The sequence below is a fragment of the Juglans microcarpa x Juglans regia genome, chromosome 4D, assembly GCF_004785595.1.
Source record: "Juglans microcarpa x Juglans regia isolate MS1-56 chromosome 4D, Jm3101_v1.0, whole genome shotgun sequence".
Classification (NCBI taxonomy): Eukaryota; Viridiplantae; Streptophyta; class Magnoliopsida; order Fagales; family Juglandaceae; genus Juglans; species Juglans microcarpa x Juglans regia.
Window position 1 is genome coordinate 21,943,283 of NC_054600.1, and position 14,417 is coordinate 21,957,699.

The 14,417-nt window shown below is 33.0% G+C and overlaps 1 long non-coding RNA gene across 1 annotated transcript; it reads right to left on the minus strand.

Annotated features, from left to right (window-relative positions):
• Positions 1 to 4,566: 4,566 nt before the first annotated feature.
• Positions 4,567 to 5,781, minus strand: LOC121259261. The gene is made up of 3 exons (XR_005939545.1): positions 5,742 to 5,781; positions 5,568 to 5,637; positions 4,567 to 4,754 (listed from the first exon to the last, which is right to left on the minus strand). It is a non-coding gene; the product is annotated as an uncharacterized LOC121259261 (long non-coding RNA).
• Between the last annotated feature and the right edge of the window lie 8,636 nt (positions 5,782 to 14,417).

Genomic DNA, 14,417 nt, shown 5'->3' on the forward strand with positions numbered 1-14,417 from the left:
TGTTATATAGTACTAGGATTTGTAAAATATAATAAGTGGTATAATATATATATATATATACATACTTAATTTCCAAGCATCATGTAGAAATTTGTACGTTGTCATTTTAGATATATAAATTTATAGTAGTGTTATTGGACGTAGAAGTCTTGGTCGGCACATTCTCAAGATAAACATGAGATGTTAATGTTGCCTGCTGGCCTTTGAGTTAGCTGTTACACGTTTGAATGAATCGGCCAATTAAGTCAAGCTAGCTAATTTAATTACCGATTATATAGTTTGATCGATCCATAGCTGGTAGCTTGAATTAGCAGCTTCGACTCGTTTTTGCCAGCGGTACATTTGCCTTAATTTTGAGTATTTGTTTGCCGTTTGGAGCTCATAAGTTAAGTCTAGTACCATTAATATGGCCGGCAATTAAAAAAGCATGATCTGTTCACAATCATTGGGTTTGGTGGTTAATTTCATTATCAATTCCTCTAATTAAGTCTTAAACTTCATGACCTCGATCAATGAAAATTATTTCATCAATATTTATCTTTTATCACCTTGTTATTTTAATATAAACCCACTTACAATTTACACCACGGTGTAAATTGAAGAAAGAAATAAAGAAAATTTTTATTTATTATCATTTTTATATCATCGTCTCAACATTTCTTGATATAACATTAAATAATTAGCTCACAATTAATAGATCGAACATAACAAATAATCTTTAATCATTAAATATCATATCATGATATATGAAAACTGCACGGTAGCTAGTAAAAATGACGCTAAATAGCATTACTGATCAGGATTGATATTGCTAGCGTGCAAGTCCATGAGCTTAGCTTCTTATAGATTGAACTACGAAGTTGACACTATTATATGCCTTCACTTAAAAAATTAAGGTCAACCCTAATCCAAGTTCTTGTAAATTGACTTAAAAACTTGATGCTACCTGATCCGGTGGGTTAGATGAAAATATATATATATATTGGTCTAGTCAAATACAAATGAATCCTCATAGTTTAGCTATATATGAGTAAAAAATTTTGCATTGGACTAGCCAAACCAATTACAAAGCTCCACACACTACAATAAAATCGTCGCAAATATCCCTATTAATCTCTGCATTTGAGCATTTTTGGCGATTTTTAATTCGTTACATTTTCGACGAAATTAAAGTATCTTTTTTTTATCAATTTCAGCGATAGGCAAAAATCGTCTCAAAAAACTACTATTTCCTACGATTTTTGTGCTTCGCAATTGTTCCAAAATCGACGAAAATGTAATTTCCGTTTAATATTAAATCGTTGAAAAAAACCAATTGCAGTGATATATATCGTCACAATTGTTTGTAAAATCGCCGCAAAAGACTCATTATTATTTTCGGTGATTATAAATTATTGTCGCTATTACGTAGTCTTAGCAATAATTGTCGCCGAAATAGATTATTTCTGGCGACATTTACTAGCCAAAAATAATTAAATCGACAAAAAAATTATTTTCCGGCGAAATTTACTCGTCGGAAATAGCTTTCCAAAAAAGAAAAAAAAAATGCACAAAAACAGAGATGAACTATACCCATTTAGTATATATGAAGTATAACTTGGATATAGTTCACCTAAATAGTGTAGCAACCCCTCACATATATTATAATATATGTGAGGGAATGCTGTATTATATATAGTTACACATATATAATATATGTATATATAATTGTAATATATAATTAATTCACCTAAATAGTGCAGCAATCCCTCACATTGACTATTGTTTTAATACTACATACACACACAGTATGTATATATATATATATATATATATATATATATATATATATATCAATGAAATGAGAGATCTTGCTAGAAAATGATAAAAGCTCACTACCTATTTATTATTTACTCATCCTCACAACCAATTTTCGAAGTGTCTTTTTTTCCTTAAGTAGTCACTATATATAGTGTGATTCCAATGAGTATGAAGCTCATGTGTACGCAGTTAGTGTTGCATATTAAAGTGATCACAACTGCCCTATGATACATGTTCTAAATAGAATAGTAGCCTTAAATGCAAGAAAGAAGTTCTATTTCTTAGAAAAATATTGCCCCCCACTTAACAAATAACAGAATCAGTGGAATTTCATCCTCAAGATACAAATAGTCTTATATTACTAAAATCGTTTATCGTTTACATTGAAGGAAAGGATAATAATCAGAGAGTTCCAGAAATAGAAGAACAAAGATATTTAGTTTTAACAAAAGGTCAAGGAATTCCAATCCAAATACTCTGAAATGTTACAACATTGAAACTGTAAAGCAGGGAAGCATATTTCATACTCACAGTGAACAATGACATCATCAGAGACCAGTTAATGGTCTTTAAAAAATATATGCGTCCAACAAAAGTCACAAAATCAACACTTTCTTGCAATACAAAAAAAAATTTAGTTTGGTAGAGGTACATGAGAAACCAATAAATTTCTATTAAAAATGGAAATGTGAGAGATACATGAGAAACATGATGTTAGAAATGTATACTACCAAATTACATAAAAAAGTGGGAAGCACAAAACCAGAATATATAAAAAAACGTATTACACATCCAAATGAAATTACAGATCCAAATTACACATCCATAAAAAAACATATTACACATCTAAATTATATGAAACTGTAAAGCAGGGAAGCATAGTTTGGCTGCTATCTTTTTAGGTGCTAAACGTGAGGTAAGAGAGGGAAAAATGATGGGGTTTTAAACTAAACTGAAGTTAGTATTCTTACAAATGAAATTTAAGCCAAAGTTCCAACCTTGTAGAGTGAAGATATAAGCGAAAAATAAAGGGGAAACTGTTGCAGCACAAATAGAAAACATCACAAATTTTCTGATGTACTTTGAGCTCTAACAGGTGGGTTTAATCCTATTTACAGATCCTATTTTCCTTCTTTATGATTATCCACTCAAATACACAATGATATAGAAGAAAGATGTGAGAAAAGGAAGGTGCACACAGTATGTCATTGCACCCTCACATGATATAACTCAAATAACAAGTCTAAACTTAAAATACTGATACAGAAGGAAGAAAACATACTCACATGCCAAGAGTCACAAAAAGGGCTTAATGACCACTTTTTTAATAATTGAGCATGAAAAGGGCTTAATGTTTAAATCACTCACAAGTATACCAGAGGTTGCATCTCAATCATTTGGAAAATACTACAACAAGTAGCCATAACAATGATATAAGAACAAATAAATAAGCCACGACTATAATAAGCCATATGATGAGAATATTCTTCTTCTAGTCCAAGGGAACAAAAAACTCACAAAATCCAAGAAATGCCAAAAAGAGCATGACAACCGCAACAATGATAAGAGCCAGTCTTCTGCATAGCAGAACAGCAATAGCAGAGACAAATAATGGAAAAGGTTAGACCAAAAAGCACAAACCAAACACAAGGGTTTCTCAGTCATTCATTAAAATAAATAAAAAATTATACAATTATGAGCTAGTACTAGTATGTAAAAATTTGGCATTTCCCAAAAATTATACAACAATTCTAGATACTCTTAAAAATGGATCCTAGAATAAAATGACAAAATTTAAGAATGAAACATAATCAGGAATATACATGCATAAGTGACACAAAAACCTTTTAAGGTATCTGCTTTGCAAATACATACACATTTTCTCAGAGAAACCAGTATACAATTCACACTTTACAATGGGGGAGACTTTTACCTTGCAAATTGCAGTATTCAGCACTTAAAATGTAATTGAGATACTACCATAGTAACACTAGCATGTTGATCTTTTTTTGTTTATGGTATATATATAGATATATATATATATATATATTTTTTTATAAGTTTGTTTATGGTTATTTCAGTACAACTTATAATTGAACAAACATAATCTATAAAATAAGAATTGAAATGATAAATACTTTTTTCTTTGATTGATTAATAATAATTTTATTGATGGTAGAAAGTAGAAAGTAGGCATAGCCCATGTAAGGAGAATTATTAAACAGTGGCAGTGGTTGACAGGCCAAATGAGGCTCGATTGATGTATGAGAAGCTTCAATCTCACCCAAATGTGCAAGTAAGCAAGAACACAAGACAATTCATGTTCAGCTTTCAGGTAACTACCAATTTTCTGTCTGTATTTATAGGTGAAGATCTCATAGCAGCTGAAATGTTTAAATCTAGCATGGCAGTGTGAATGAAAGGTTCAAAGTTACTCATGTCAATGCCTAAGAACTATATTCTGTGTGGGCATTTTCTTTTCCTAATCATGGCAAGAATATAGTTTTTAGTTTGGTATATTCACTTTTCTTTTCTCCTGTTTCTATCTAATAGGCATTGTCAAATTACAACTCTAAGGGGCCATGGAGATGATGAAGTTCACAACAAGCACGCATTTTTAATCAAGAGCCCCTGTATTAGCATAAGGTTCAACCAAATGCACTCGAACAATGTACACCTATCTTCAAACTTATTGCAAGGTCGTACATCACAATCTGAAAAATTGAAAAACCCCCCAAGGCACTCACAAACTGAAAAATTCATGTAAGCACACAAGAATTTGATGCAACATTTAAGGAAGCACAACCAAATGCTGCCTTACCTTCATTTTACAACTATAGGGATCTAAATAATTTAAGCAATTGTCATAGATTAGTGTATCTAGTTTACCTTTGGACCATAGAGCTCGAGCAAGCACTTTGTCTGCAGATCCTCACCTCTATTTGAAGGTAATGCTGATTTCAAAAAACTAACACATAAGTGATCTATTCTAAAAGATTGAGTAGATATAACTTATAATCTGCATAATGTATTTAAAAAAAATACAAAGTAGGACAACTTTTTGCATGGAGATCTCATAGCAGATAGTCCATGAATGCTTTATATATATATATATATATATATATAAATATAAGTAGTTTAATCTATCAATACTTAGATAAAACTTATGGAATTTTTTTTAAAAAGTAAATTGAATATTGGTGGATCACAAAATGGAAAATAAAACTGGTAAAAATATGTGAAAAAAAATATAGCAGCAGGACCCAAATTTTAAACCAACCACCCCACCAACTTTTGAACCCTAAAGAAACCCAATTTCACCAATCCAGAACCACTACTCATATGCACAAAACAGACCCACAACACAGATGCACTAAAAAGACTCACAACTCAGATGCACAAAAAAAGAACCACAACTGTCTTCTGCACTAAAATGCCATTGCACTAAAACATCACTGCACTAAAACAGAACCACATAACAGTCTCAGTTTGTAGTGTGTGCAGTCACAAAGGCTAGTAGAATGCACAAAACACAAGCTGAAGACCACTTCTCTTTCTTTTATATTTTCTTTATAAGTTTTACTAATTTGAAATATAAAATAGATGTTAAACACATGTAGAGCATCTGAAAGCATGAACCTTATTGTTAAAAAAAAAGAGAAATGCACTAAAAATAGAGAGCAGTTACGATCTGTGATGAGTGAATTTGTGAGTGAAAAACTGAAGTGAGTGTTGCGTGAGCAGAGGAGAAATGAAAGGGAGCTTACCGCTGTGAGAGATTCTCAACAGGAACCCAAAATCGCACAAAACGTATGAAAAATCCCTAAAACCCACGGACTGCACAAATGAAATTCATTTCACAGAAATTTCATGGTAGTGGAAATTAACTTGAAGTGAATGTGGGTGTGTTCGTGAGAAGCTGAGAAGGAGAATGGCATTACCACTGATCGGCAACTCAGAACTCCAAGCACTCCCACAAACGCTCGCAACACCAAACCCACAAGTAATCTGCAGTGGAGAGAGAGAGAGAGGGTCTATTGTGAAGGCCCTGGGGTTCGAAGCGAGTAAGAGAGTGAGAGTGAGAGAGAGAGAGAGAGAGACAAAGATGATCACCGTGCAAGAGAGGAAGACTGTGCGAGAGAGAGACGAAGATGAGCACCGTGCGAGAGAGGAATACAAGATGAGTCTGGTTCGGGGGGGAAAAATAAAACATTTCGTGCGTTTTTTAGCCCGTTGCAAGATTTTTTTTTTTATTATTTTTACGGCGAAAACAATCGCCATACTATAATTAAAAATCACTGTAGATGAGTCTAACTCCATTTAAATCGCAAGTTGCTATTAAAATTCCTCGACGAATTTCGTTTCACTGCAAAAAGTGACTTATTGCAACGATTTTATTTGCAACAGAATAAAAATCGCCGCAATCGGTGATTTTTCTTGTAGTGACATATGAGCTATAGCAAATGCAAAGCTTTCTCCATCTTTGTTAAGTACTGTTCATAACCATAACAAATATTTTATTCCACTTTATTACCGCACAAAATAAGGAAGTCCCATCAATGATAGTCTAGGGCTGAGCACCAACCACGTCAGAGTCGAAGGGTGGGAGTCGGAAGTCCCACCCTCCGACTCCAAGATGTACAGAATCTGCTCTACCTCCGACTCTAACTTGTCGGAGAAAAGTCAGATTTTTGGACTTTTTTGGTCTTTCTTAACTTCATATTTGACCCACTTAAAAAAAAATTGTGGACTTTCAAATTTCAATTTTATAGTAGTATTAGAAATATTAAAAAAAAATTTGAGATGAGAGCTGAAAGTTAAATAAAATTTTGTTAGAATAAAATTTTTTAATATTAAATTTTTTTATTTGAAAAAGTTGAATTATTTATTATATTTTGTTTGAAAATTTAAAAAAATTGTAATGATTAAATGAGAAGAATTGAAATGATTTTTGAACCGAACAAGGCCGTTGTGGGTGGCATGTATATAAATCAAGTCTCACAGTATTTATGGCTAAGATTGGCTTTAATTAATTCCATTTACAATCAATCCATAAAAGCTCAAATTTCGTTAATTATATTGAGATGGGAACCTATTTGAACTATTATAAAAAATTAGTGATTTCAGATCTCTGTCTAATAATGTTAGGCTTTATTCATCACTTTCTCATAAATAAATTCAAATAGTAATTTAAATCATTACGAATGTGAATCTTCATATTATATATATATATATATATATAATATTTTCATGGAATTTTAAGATATATATATATATATATATGTATATATACACTATTATCATTAATAATTCTGTTTTTCCCATTAAAAAAAAAAGACTTGGCTGACAAATTAATTAGACACGGCTCGAATAAAAATATATATTTGAATCAATCTAAAAGATAGCGAAAGAGGGGAAAAAAAAAAATCAATTTGTAAGCCTTATTTTTTATATACCAGCATACTTCTAATTTAGGAATTTTTCACATCACCTATGCTAAAAAATAATTGGTATTTTGATTTTTTTAAATTATAAGGAGTCATTTTATGAGTGATCAATGCGTTAATACATCGACTTATATGTAACAAAACCCAAGAAAAAAATGATTAGTCTAAAACCAAACCGAGTTGATCAGTGTCTATTTTGATTCAACCACAAAACTGACTCAATTAATTGAACCCCAGTCGATTCCAGATTATTTTTTAGTGTGTTTCAAAGACGATTTTTTATATCAAAATATGAGAGTACCAAATATATATTATCATTTTCATCATTGTATCGTGAAAATGATAGAAAATTTGAAGGGTAAAATATGATTTTTATTTTTTATTTTTATTTAGGTCTCGTTTGGATTGAGAAGCGATTTCAACTCATCTCATTTTATCATTACAACTTTTTTAAATTTCTTCACAAAATATAATAAATAATTTTGTTATGTCGTATTTCGCGGGCCTCGACAAATCCACACTTCCGGTGCCGCGAAGTGAATTATTTGGAGCCCCCCAGCAGTATTCCGGTGCAACTGTACGGTGACGTTTCGTACGTCGATAGCAGTGAATGAAAAATAAATGCTGTAAAAATAAAAAGAAACGACATAAGATTTACGTGGTTCGGCAATATGTCTACGTCTAGGGGATTTGGGAAGAGAAGTCTCCAATATAATATATATTAGTTTACAATCACTCATAAATCCTCATATCTCACTGTATAGAAAACGTCGGAGCTCTTCTTGTTGAGGGCGATGTCTTCCTTGAAAGGTTGCTTGAAGAAGAAGATCTTACTAAGGGAGAGCCCGGTCCCTCCCCCTTATCCTCTGAGACCTTTTTTTTTAAGCCTGTCACATCTCTCGTCTCCTTCTTATCACTTCCTGGCCCCCTGACATGTGTAGCCCTCATGTCTCACTCATGTCCCTTCTTGTCTCTTCATGGTCTCCCTTTTGTCCTTAGTAAAGACTTGGAGGGCTGGGCCCTAGTTTTATGGGATATGGGTATTTTTTTCCCTCACAAATTTAATTTCTTTAAATCTCAAAATAATAATAATAATATTAAAAAATAATATTTTAACAATATTTTATTCAACTTTTAAATTTCAACTCAACTCTCTATCCAAACGGTACCTTAATTGGCTGAAAGAGGAAAAATTAGATCAGAAATGAGTATTTTGTAGTAAAGTTACTATATTTTTCATAACTAGATTACTTAAGGGTATTTATTTTCTTCATAAATAAGGATATCTGAGAAAATTAAATAAGGAAATCTGAATCATATAAATGATTTTTAGTCTTATTAAACTATTTCATTTAATGTATCGTATTTTTATCGAAGTTATTGCACGATATGTTTTCTATTAATAATGTTAATATATCTAATTTAAAATTTTTATGAATCGTCTATATTGGATTTAAAATGAACTGGTCCAGTCTATCGGAGGCTCATTGTCCAAAAAAAAAAAAAAAAATAATAAATAAATAAATAAAATAAAGAAGAGATAAAGTTAAAAGAAATTGACTGGCATTAAAAAATCTGAAAATGACACGAGGCAAGTAAAACTAGCTACTCCAAATAATGAATGAGACCCTTATAAAAGAAGACTACAAACCCTCGGATATCTAACAACTCTACGAGGATTATAACTCGTGGGACTTTCTCTCTCTCGCGGAAAAGCATTATGATTTACGGCCTATTTCATTGCTGTGTAGATCAATAGAATATTTAAGACACAGTCAATTAACTTGTGACTAAATTTAAGAACTCTTCGAAAATGAAAAATGTGATTAATGGGGTGATGTAAAAGATACTCATTTTCTAATTACCATAATTAAAATTAAAAATTTTCAATTAATCTCTTACTAACGTTGTCTCCAAAAATCAATGGATCTACTTGAGCCCCTAAATTATACAGTCATGCTAGGGTGCTAACCTGCAGTGATTGCTGGGCGTGCTCTTTAGGTAAAATTTTTCTTTCTAGTTTTTTTTCTTTTTCGTATTCATATTTTGAAACATTTTTAAAAAATATAAAAAAAATATCAATACACTAATAATCAATTTCTTAATCAGTAAATAAAAGAAAAAAAATATAAAAAAAATAAATACATGAGTGGCTAAAATAAAGAGGTAAATTAGGAAGATATAGTAGTATTATTCTAAATTATAATCCTAGTTCCGAATGCAATGGCATATTTTTTTCGGAATTATTTAATTATTTATCTCTTAATCAAAATTTTACTACATGTAGTAGCTAGCATTCCTTTTTTTTTTTTTTTTTGGGTTCAGAATTCTTTTGGGCTTGGTGTCCTTCGCCCCCGACCCCTTGTCTCCGCTGCTAGTTTGCCTCTACCTAATCACTTTTCGTTATTACTATTTTATATTTTGAAGTGATGGTAATTGATATTTGAGTTATTATAATTTTTTGTGTATTTTTATCACCGTTATTTCATATTATTTTTAAAAAAACTAAAACAATAAAATAAATTAATAATAAAAACACCAAGGAGAGGATCTCACTTGTGACCGTACCAACATCTCGTGGCTCGTGCAGGGTTGAAGAGGCCGTCAATTTGGTGGCCCCATTGGAGGTTATGCCTTTTCATGGCAACACGGGTTTTATACGGCAGCTCTGCTAGATTCAGCCGGCCTGCGAAACTGCAGTGCAATTGGCTATTATTTATTTCATTCTTAGATTAAAAAAAGAGAAGATCCACGACTACTTCCCGTCTTTTTATCTTTTATCTTCGTGTATGTGTACAACGCCACGAGACAAGTCTTACTACAAGAGCTCTCTATCGGATCTACCTTCAGCTTCATTTTTAGGAAAACACCAGCACCCTTTGAACAATAGTTTTTCGTTGGATAAGGAAACCAAAGTTAAAACTCTTTTCCTGCTATTCATGATTCTTATTATTGACCGAGACTGATTTCAACGATGCTAAAAAAAAATTAATCTGAAAGTTAAATTTGTCCTAATAACTTACATCTACGAATAAATAAAAGGAAAAATTTTGAGAATCTTTATAGCCTAAAATTTAAGAGATTCAAACTTAAGAAATTTCTTTACAAAACTCTGATAATGAGTCCATCTCTACTCGTCTTCGCGTGAACAACTGGTAATTAGCTATGCTACCCATTGGAGCAAAAGATTCCCAACTCTATGAGAGCAAATCCAAAAGGTCCACCCACAACCCATGGAAGAGGCCACAAATCAAAATCTTGAAGCTATGGAAGCCCTTATATCCAAGATTTTTAAAAGCATCTCCTCCCTAAAGTCAGATTACATCCAGCTTCAAGCTGCTCACACTCCTTATGACCTTGATAAAATCCAAGTTGCTGATAAATTGTAATTTCTGACCTGAAGAACTTGTCTGAACTCAAGCACTTTTACAAGGAGAAAAACCCCAAACCAGTATGTGTTTCTCCACAGGACTCTCGTTTAGCTGCAGAGATATAAGAACAACAGAGTCTACTGCAATGGGAAGAAGTGCAAATTTAAGACATTGCAGGTCTTGAAGGTTGTGGAGCCGATCGGAGAAAGGTGAAAATTCATCATTGTCTTCGTTGCCAACTTTAGTCGACCAGTGGAAGTGCCTCTTGGGGAGTGCTGTGGCTTCGTGAGTTCGTGGAAAAGAAGGGGGGAGTGGTCGTATGTGACTTCATGGAGAAGAAGATGGAATTCCGCAAGTGTTAGCTAAATTTTCTTATTCCTATCTATTGCAATGTAAAAATGAAACACTGTATTTAATTAATGACGTGGAGATTTCCCACCGATTGCAAGAAGCATTATTCTTTATATTGAAGTGGAGGGATTAGGCTGCGTTTAGTAAATCAAGTAAAATCATATTTCTTTATTATTATTCATAAATAATTCACTATTATTCACTACTTATTATTATTATTATTATTTTATTATTCATAAATTATTTAAAACCACCTCAACGTTTAAATATAGATACATATGTGCAATGGAATGTCGCCGTCAAAGTGCTCAGTTTCCAATTGTTGGGGAGATGGTGGGTGAGCCACGCAAATCTTCGTTTTATGTTTTTCAATTTTAATTTTAGAAAGTTTTTATTTTATATTTTTAAATTTATTAAATTGACTATTCTTGAAATTATCATTTTTTATTTTTCAAGTTACACGTTTAAATGACATATTTCAAAAAATTATTGATAGTGCTGATGTACACATTTGGATCAAAACTGCCCGATGAACATTAATCTAATTTGGCCTATCCAATCAAAACTAGATTCGACACTCAAGCTATTATTTTATAAGAACCAAATAAGACGATTCAATTTTCGATCGAGTTATGATGAAAGACAGAGAGAGAGATCTCAATTTCCCCTAAAAAGCAACTTATTTGACCTCATAGATGTTATGAAAAATGATGATGAATGTAGATCAATAATTTGGCTAGGATTAGGTGACTAAGATGATAGACTATATCTTATGTTGGGTTTTATAAATTGGATGAATGTAAAATATTTTGACTTTATCTAAAGTTGTTTTGATCTTATTTAGATGTTCTTAGGAAGTGTTTTAGATAAGTCAAAAGTGTAGAAGTTGAGTTCCAAGAGATAAGAGAAGAGTTCGAATATGAGACTGTCAATATTGAGAAGATAAGTATCAGGCACCTACAAGCCGTTAGCAGAATTCGTCAGCAAAGGTTCATTGTGACTTGGAAACTGATTCTAGAAATCTATTTAAACTATCATACTAGTTAGGATCTGGATAAATTCAGTTCTGTATATTTTTTAGAGCACTTTCCAGTGCATTTTTTGATGAGAAAATTCATTGGAGAATTTTCATATTGTTTCTCTCAAAGTGTGTGATCATTGATCCAAGATTGAGATAGCGTGATCGTGATTCAGCCACTGGAGAAAAGTCAATGTTTGAAGATCGTTAAAGGTTATGGCTGCTACTACGGTAGAGGCAAACAAGTCGTTTGTTGTGTCAAGTCAGAGAGTCAATTGACAAAGGTTTTGTAATTAGGACTTACTTGTACTTGATTTTCATAAAATAAAATTGATTTTTCTGGGTTTGGCTGTCCCGTAAGATTTTACCTTTATAAAGTTCTTTAAAGGGTTTTCCTTCGTTACCAATTTTGATGTTATGTAATTTATTTATTTTAGTTAATGTTTTCTTATCGTATAATTGCATGATTGAAGATTAACCAATTTATTGAGTGAATTGATAGAATGTTATATTACGATATAGGGACATTTAGGGAATTTCAATGAAAAGTAAAAATAAATAATAATCAAAGTACACAAATATTTGCACAACAAACCTTAATTTGCATGATAATGATTCGAGCTTCGATACGATGTTCTTAGCATTCATCCATATAATAAATAATAAATAAGTGAATAAAAGTACATAAAGAGAGACACAATGATTTATGTGATTCGGCATAATGCCTACGTCCACGGGTTGTTTAGGGGTGAAATCCACTATGATTGGTGATTTTACAATTTTTATAGTCTCACATATCGCTCAATACAATGGAGAAATTTAGGGGAGATCCTTCGTAGTCTTAATGTGTGGTGGAGTTTGGCGTATGGAACTTCTGTTGAGAGATTTTGTGTAGAGAGCTTGTGGAGAGTCCGTTCGTTTTGTGAGGGATCTCCTCATATATAGAGTGGTATATTTTCTTGGAGTGATTGGGTCAAACTTGTCTTGTGAAGGCTTTTCCTTTTAGAAGTTTGAGTCTCATTCCTTTTTAGAGTCTGTGTGTCTTTCCTCTAAGGAGTGTGAATCAACTTGTCCTATCTCTTCATGACTTTATCTCTTAACTTTATTTTCGGCCTTATCTCAAAGCTAAATTATAGGCTGCTGATTTGACCCATACAGTGTTATAAAAATTATGAATATAATTTATTTTAACAACTGCAGTACAAAGTTATTATGATAGGGCTCTTTTCTCGTCAATGATCAATATATGTTTTGCAATTTTATTTCTCCCCTTTTTTTAAGATCTTTTAAGCGGCTAGCAGCCACATCACATTTTATTGATTATAATGAGTTTTCTAAAATTTAATATGTACATGTTATTCTATTATTATTTTTAAGAATGAAATGGATATTTGAGCATCTACAATTTTAGCTAAGAGATAAAGTAAAGAAGGGACTCAGACTCCTAAGAGGGAGATGACACCGATTCCTAACAATGACTCAGACTTTTAAAAGGAAAAGGTTTCATAAGGTAAATCAAATTCTACCACTCCAAGAAAATAATCTCTATAAATAGCTTACGAGAGGTAACAAAAATTGAACTTGATTCACTTCTTCTTTACATACATTTATTCACATATTGTGTCACTGACTTAAGCATCAGAGACCCCACTGGGCAACCGGTGCCGCCCCTATGTTCGTTGCAGGTCATCCGTGTGGTTGGTGGTTTGTGGGATCCTGTCAGACTTGAACATAATTTTCACATGCCAACTATTACGCGATCACACTCAAACCGTGATTTGTTAATACCGAAAAGGAGAGTAGGAGAATTATGCGACTCACGAGATCCTCGAAAAAAAAAATACCAGATAAGATCACCTCAACATTGTTATTTCTCTCGTTGTTTACACTCTAACACTACAACAAATAAAAAAAAATACGAGGCAGAGGGTGCACGCAACATGCAATGTACAGGTGCTGCATGCACTTTGCGAGGGCAGCATGCACAACGCACGTAAAACGCTAGAGTTCATACCTGCTGCCACCACCCCCGGTAGGACGGCGAGGCTTGAAGACGTCTACCTTTCATGGCGGAGACACAATGAGGGTGCACGTAGCATGCAATGTGCAAGTGCTGCATGCACTGTGTGAGGGCAGCATGCACCGTGCATGGGCACATGCATAGTGCATGTAAACTGCTAGTGTTCGTATCTGTTGCCACCACCCCCTGGCAAGGCTTGAAGACGTCTACCCTTCATGGCGGAGACACAACGAGAGTGCACGCAACATGCAATGTGCAAGTGCTGCATGCACTGTGCAAGGGCAGCATGCACCATGCATGGGCACATGCACAGTACACGTAAACCATTGGAGTTCGTACCTGCAGCCACCACCCCCGTAGCATGGCGAGGCATGAAGAGTCTGGCCTTCATGGTGGAGACACAATGACGG